The following is a 7,516-nucleotide window of genomic DNA, read 5'->3' on the forward strand; positions in this document are numbered from 1 at the left end:
TAGAGGACCTATTTGAAAAAGTAATGATGGAAAACTTCCATAATTGGAGGAGAGAAAAAGTCACAGAAGTTCAGAAAGCACAGAGGGTCCCAATCAAGAGGAACTCGATGGACCCACTCCAAGACACATCATAATTAACATGGCAAATATCAAAGACAAAGAGAGAATCCTAAAGGCAACAAGGGAGAAACAGGTGGTAACATACAAGGAAGCCCTAATACAGCTAGCAGCTGACTTCTCAACAGAAACACTGCAGGCCAGAAGGGAATGGCAGGAAATAATCCAAGTCATGAAAAGCAAAGACTTGCAACTAAGACTGCTCTACTCAGAAACACTCTCAATTAAAACAGAAGGCAAAAAAAGGGGTGTGCCTGCCAAAAGAAGTCTAAAAAAATACATCTACACCAAACCAGCACTGCAAGATATGCTAAAGGGACTGCTTTAAGAAGATGAAGAAAGAGAATCTATGAATACCCAGTTTCTTTCACAGTCGCTAATATTTGATATTACCAATACTTGTAATATTTATTAATCTGATTGTGACAATGATGTGTTATTTTAATTTTTACTTGATTATTTGTTGAAACTAAACCTGTTTTTTGTATATTTCTTGCCTATCTCTATTTTAAACAAGCTTTAAATGACTTTTTGGTATTCTTAATCAATTTGTTGATTAAATGTTTATAGAATTGTTGCTCTAAAAAAAAACACTATTAACCCTTTTTTAGATGTGTGGCAAATACTTTCCTATTCTATTACTTGTCCTTTAACTTTCTTTATATGTATATTACTATATAGTCTTAAATGTTTAATATAGTCATGTTTTCAATGTTTTACTTTATAACTTCTGGGTTTGAATATGTTACTTCAGGGTAAGAAAAATATCATTTTGTATTTTTCCTAAAGTTTCTTAGATTTTACGTATTAATTTTTAACTCACCTGAATATTTCTTGTATAATACATGAAATAGGGCTCTATATTTGCTTTATTAAAATAATGGTCCGTGCACCTTATTTCTTGAGTAAACCTTATTTTCCCCCATTGATTTGAGGTATCAATTTAATCATTTCTTATGTTGTTGGACAGATATATACATTTGTTTCTAGATGCTCATTTTATTTCCTTGATCTACTTGATTATTTTTGTGCTGGTCTCATGTTGTTTTAATTGCTGAGACTTTATAATGGATTTAAATTTTTTAATGTTTTATAATGAATCTTGTCATTTAAAAAATAAATAAATAAAATCAATCTGAATTTTAAAAAAAGATAAGAATGAATGAAGGAACTCTTACCTTTGGTGATGCCGTGGATGGAACTGGAGAATATTATGCTAAGTGAAATAAGCCAGTCGGTGAAGGAGAAATACCATATGATCTCACCTATAAGTGGAATCTATTCAACAAACTAAACTAATGAACAAAATAAACCACAGGCATGGAAACATGGAGCAGACAGAAAGTGACCAGAAGGGATGGGGAAGAAGGACAATGGTGAAAAGAAGGAGAAGGGACTAATCAAAGAACATGTATGAATGGCCCATGGACATGGACATGGGAGTGGGAATTGACTGTTCAGAGAAGGGGGCAAGGTAGGATGCGTAGAGGAGGGGAAAGAGGGAAAAATTGAGACAACTGTAATAGAATAAACATGATTTAAAAATAGAATTGAAAAAAAACAGTAAAATTGGCAAGATCTGTATATGTAAATTAACTTTCAAGTTATATTCACAGAACTCATTTTATCATTCCCATCCTGTGTTTTTAATTTACATATCTGATGTGGCTATGATAACAAAATTATATGTAGTGAACTCTTCCTGTGAGGCTGTTACATGTGTAATCTCTCTGTAGAAGAAAAGAAATACTTGAATTTTCTTTGATTTTAATGTTCAAAAAGTAAAATTTTTCCACAATGAACATCTTATTTTTCATTTTCAGATTTTGTTTTGCTAGCAAAATGGAGCTCTAAACTTGATTTGAATGTGTTCATGGGCTCCTCTGGGGAACAAAATAAAGATATCTGCAGGAAAATAACAATTAAGAACCATTTTTTCTGTAGCAAAAATCAAGCTTCTTTCCTATTTGTAAAGGTCATTTCTTTTGGAAAAAACAGTACAGTTCTATGGTGAAATAGCAGCTCCCTCATGAGGCCTCATCCAGAACTGAAAGGGAAGAAAGCATTAATAAAGATATAAGCAGAATTTTCTAAGCTATCACTATGAGTTGAATCATGGGATGGATGTAAGTGTGGGGTGGGTAGAAGGGCGAGGGATCTGATCTAACTCTTTGTTGGAAATAATGCTGCTCTCTTTTTGTTTCACTGCATGAAACTTGATGAAAACAAGGTTGTATTCTTATGAAATAGTAATAAACATCAGACTCAAACATTTTTAAATTTAGATGATCCACTGACTAACAATAATTTCTATAGGGAATTAGAAAAAAGAAGGGAAAGAGATGGGGAAGAGGCAATGATTAAGTGAGAGTGAGGAGAAAGGAGAGAAGAGGAAGAGGGGCAAAATAAGAGGAGAAAAAGTGAGAAGAGAGAGATTGAAAGAAAGTGGGAAGAGAGAAAAGGGAGAGAGAGAGTAAGGGAGGAGAGGAAGTAAGATGGGAAGGAGAGAGGGAAGTAGGAACAGAGAGAGGAAAAGAGGGGTGGAAGGAAACAGGGAACAAGCAGAGAGGAGGAGGGAGGGGATAAGAGTCAAAATGAGGGAGGAAAGATGAGAGGAAGAAGAGTGAAGGTAAGAGAGAAAGGAAGAAAGAGATGAGAAATGACAAAAGAAAAAGGAGGGATAGAGAAAGGGGGAAAGCTCGGCTTAACAGGGTCAGCACCTCAGCTTTGCTCACTCATGCATTTCATTTTCGCAAAGTCAGTCATCTTCTGGATGATCTGGTTAAGGCCAAGGAAGTTAACTGAGAAAGCAGAAACCAAAAATTCATGTTGTATCAAGGAAAGAGCTCTCTGCCAAATGACTCATGTTCATAGCCTCACTAGTAATACGGTAGCTTGGAAGCCCAAATTTCAGAGGTTTACTTTTCCAGTATAAATGAGAACAAAGGGACTGACCTAGTTGCTGGACCATTGTTCCTGGGTGGGATAAGGGCTGGAGAATTATTAACCTTCAGTCTCCTCCTGAGAATACCTTGGGAGCAGCAGAGTAGTCTGGGAATAGCAGAGTTGTCTGCAAGACCTAATGTTTGTCTCCCTTTGCCAGAACTGGCTGGAGCCACACTGTTAAATTCTTTCCCCTTAGTTCCCTCTCTTTTTCCAGCTGCATTCACACCCCACATTTTTGTTATGAGAACACAACAGGTCCTAGGATAATTCCAATGGGTGTCTCTGGAAGAAGTCAGTGATTGGTCCAGTCTGATGGAGATTTTGAAGACAAACTTTCCCTTGCTAGCTTCCAAGGTCTCAGCAGAGCAGTGGTGGCCCTCTCAATGAGACTTACTACTGAAAGACCACTTATTGGCTTATCTGCTCTTGTTTGATTATATATGATTTCCTCATCACAGAGTGACACAAATGTCCGTGGCCCCAGTCTTGTCTTACCATCACTTTCCACTTAACTGGAATGTCCTTAAACCATCTTAGAGGACTCAAAGAGAGAAGCCCTTGGTCTCACAGTTGAAGAGTAGTAGAGCTCTGGCCTGTTTTTCACAGTGTATTGTTCATTACGCCACCTTGATTTACACAACTAATTCTGTTCTGGATCCTCTCCAGCTATGCCCCTCCCCAATGGCTGAAGTGTTCACAGAGCTAAGAGAATGTGCTCACCTTAAGCCCATGTTTGGCCCTTTTAGATACCAATGTAGGCACCAAGGACCCAAAAATTCACTTCCCAAATTACCTCAGCCTGCTTCTGAGGCTTACTCAGGTATCTTCTTGAGGTCTGTGCTCGTAGGGCCAAACATATCTAGATCTAAGGGGTCCTAAAGCAAGGCCATTTAGAAAGGACTTGAACACATGTCCTGGAGTATCCACATGCTTCTGCAGGAGATAACTCCAGAGGTGAAACTTAGCTAGATTGCAAATAGAAGTGAACCATTTTCTTCAGGTGCAGAGTACTGAGCAGTCTGAGAAGTCTAAATTAGATCCTGTCTACAATATTATTATAAAGGCAGATTTGTCAAGGCAGAAGAATAGAACATATTTCACGTAACAGTGGGTTGGTATGATTTAAAATTTTTAAATGTTTATATAAAATGATATATGGGCCTCCATTTGTACTATTGTCCCAGGCTCTGCAAATGTTAGGAGTGGGTCTTCCCTCATGGGCTGAATATAGGTGACTTTCCAAAAATAATAACTAAATATGATTTTAATTGTAGGCACAATATTTCTTTTTGTATTATTAAATGATTTTATTTTTTTAAATTTTTCACATACATTTGTCTCCATTTACCCGCCACAACTATCCCCTGACCCATCCACCTTCACTGCCCCCCATTCAATCCTTCCCCACCTTGCCTCCCTCCATGTGTCCTTCCACCTCTTCCTTTATCTAAGCCTTCCCCTTCCCATTGGCACTACCCCCACTGTCCCTGTCGGTTTATTCTTTCTTTCAGTGTTGCGGGTCATATTTTCCTTCCCTGCTTCCTTTGCTGATTAGGTCCCACTTATAGGTGAGGCCATATGGTATTTGTCTTTCACTCCCTCACTAATTTCATTTAATATAATGCTCTCCAGTTCATCCATGCTGCTGCAAAGGGTAGGAGCTCTTTTTTTGTGCAGCATAGTATTCCACTGTGTAAAAGTACCATAGTTTTTTTTAATCCACACATTTACTGATGACCACTTAGGTTGCTTCCAACATTCGGCTATTGTAAACTGTGCTGCAATGAACATTGGGGGCCATAGGTTCATTTCATTGGTGATTTGGGATTCTTAGTGTACAATCCCAGCAGTGGATTCACAGGGTCAAAAGTTAGTTCCCTTTTTAACTTTTTGAGGAAATTCCAAACTGTCTTCCACAGTGGCTGCACCAGTCTGCATTCCCATCAACAGTGTACTAGGGTTCTCTTTTCTCCACAACCTCACCAGCACACGTTGCTTGTTGACTTATTTATGATGGCCATCCTGACTGGTGTGAGGTGGTATCTCATTGTGGTTTTAATTTGCATTTCTCTATTGGCTTGTGATGCTAAGCATACTTTCATATGTCTCTGGGCCCTGTGTAGGTCCTCCTTGGAGTAGTGTCTGTTCAGGTCCTTTGCCCATTTTTTTCCTGGATTGTTTCTCTTCCTGGAGTGGAGTTGTGTGCGTTCTTTTCATATTTTGGAGATCAAAACCCTGTCTGAGGTATCATTGGCAAATATATTTTCCCATATGATTAGTTCCCTTTTCATTTTGATAATGTTTTCTTTAGCCATGCGGAAGCTTCTTATTTTGATGAAGTCCCATTTGTTTATTTCTTTTTCTTTATGTCCCTTGCTCTAGGGGACATATCGGTGAATATATTGCTGCATGAGATATCTGAGAGTTTCCTGCCTGTGTTCTCCTCTAGAACTTTTATGGTGCCATGACTTACATTTAACTCTTTTATCTATCTTAAGCTTATTTTTGTGTATGGTGTAAGTTGGTGGTTGAATTAAAATTTTCTGCAAGTACCTGTCCAGCTCTCCCAACACCATTTGTTGAAGAGGCTATTTTTACTCCATTTTATGCTTGTGACCCTTTGTCGAATATAATTGACCATAGAAACATGAGTTTATTTCTGTATTCTCTATTCTGTTCCATTAATCTATATGTCTGTTCCAGTGCCAGACTGTCCTGATTACAGTGGTCTTGTTGTATAGTTTGATGACAGGTATTGTGATCCCCCCTACTTTGTTTTTCTTTCTGAAAATCCCTGTGGTTATTCAGGGTCATTTATGGTTCCATATGAATTTTTTAAATGTTTCTTCTATGTGAAATACACCATTGGTATTTTAATAGGGATTGCATTGAATCTATACATTGCTTTGGTAATATGGACATTTTGATGATGTTAATTCTTCTAATCCATGAACACGGTATATGCTTCCAAATATTTGTGCCTTCCTTAATTTCTTTTTTTTTTTTTTTTACTATTTCTTACCACTGGTTTTTATTTATTTATTTTTTCTATTATGCTTTTATTCCAGTGTAAAAATTTTTGGGATATTACTTATAAGCATTTCCTACATGAAAACTTAACTGTGAATAGATAGCACTGTTTAATAATGTGAACATTGATATAGATATTAAAGCATCTGATTAAGTAGTAGAAAAATTAATATAAGGCAGGAAATTCTAAAATGATCACTTGACATATACATACATAAACTTAAGAACTTTTTTTTTAATTAATTTATTTACTTTTTAAATACATTTGTCTCTGCCTTAATTTCTTTCATCAGTGTTGTATAATTTTCAGTGTACAGATCTTTTTACTTCTTTGGTTAAGTTTATTACTTGATACTTAATTTTTCTTGTTGCTATAGCAAACGGGACTTTTTCCCCTGATTTCTGATTCTGATATATCATTTTTGATATAAAAATGCCTTTGATTTCTGAACATTGACACTATATCCTGCTGTTTTACCAAATTCAGTTATTAGGTCGAGTGGTTTTTTGAAGGAATCTATGGGGTTTTCCAAGTACACTCTCATGTCATCTGCAAAGAATAACAGTTTTACTTCCTCTTTTCCAATTTGGATGCCATTTATTTATTTTTCTTGTCTGATCACTGTGTCTGGGAATTCCAATACTATGTTGAATAGACGTGGTGAAAGTGAACATCTTTGTCTTCTTCCCAATCTTAGCGGGAAAGCCTTCAGTTTTGAACATTGAGTATGAGGTTGGCTGTACATTTTTCATATATAGCCTTTATTATGTTGAGGTATGCCCCTTTATTCCCACTTTGCTGGGTGTTTTTATCATAAATAGGTGCTGTACCTTATCAAATGCTTTTTCCAAATCTCTTGATATGATCATGTGGTTTTTGTCTTTACATTTGTTTATGTGATGTATTATGTTTATTGATTTCCAATTATTGAGCCATCTGTGCATCCTTGGGATGAATATGACTTGATCACTGTATGATTTTTTTAATGTATTACTGGATGTGGTTTCCCAATATTTTATTGATGATTTTAGCATCTATTTTCATCAGTGATATTGGCCTGTAGTTTTCTTTCCTGGTTGTGTGTTTATCTGTTTTTGGGTTTAGGATGATGCTGTCCCCATAAAAACAGTGTGGGAGTTTTCCCTCTTCTTAGATTTTGTGGAATAGTCTGAGAAGGACAGGGGTCAACTCTTACTTAAATGTCTTGTAAAATTCTTCTGTGAAACTGTCCGATCCAGGGCTTTTCTGTTCTGGGAGTTTTTGATTACTGCTTCAATTTCTCCAGCTGTTATCAGTCTGTTCAGGTTTTCTGCTTTTTCTTCATTCAGTTGTGGAAGTTATTTTTCGGGAAGTTTGTCCATTTCATCATTCCAAACTTATTACATATAATTGCTCATACTAATTTCATACAATACTTTGTAT

Source organism: Pteronotus mesoamericanus, unplaced genomic scaffold, assembly GCF_021234165.1.
Source record: "Pteronotus mesoamericanus isolate MK-2021 breed Mesoamerican mustached bat unplaced genomic scaffold, CSHL_Meso_final scaffold_12, whole genome shotgun sequence".
In the NCBI taxonomy this organism is placed as follows: Eukaryota; Metazoa; Chordata; class Mammalia; order Chiroptera; family Mormoopidae; genus Pteronotus; species Pteronotus mesoamericanus.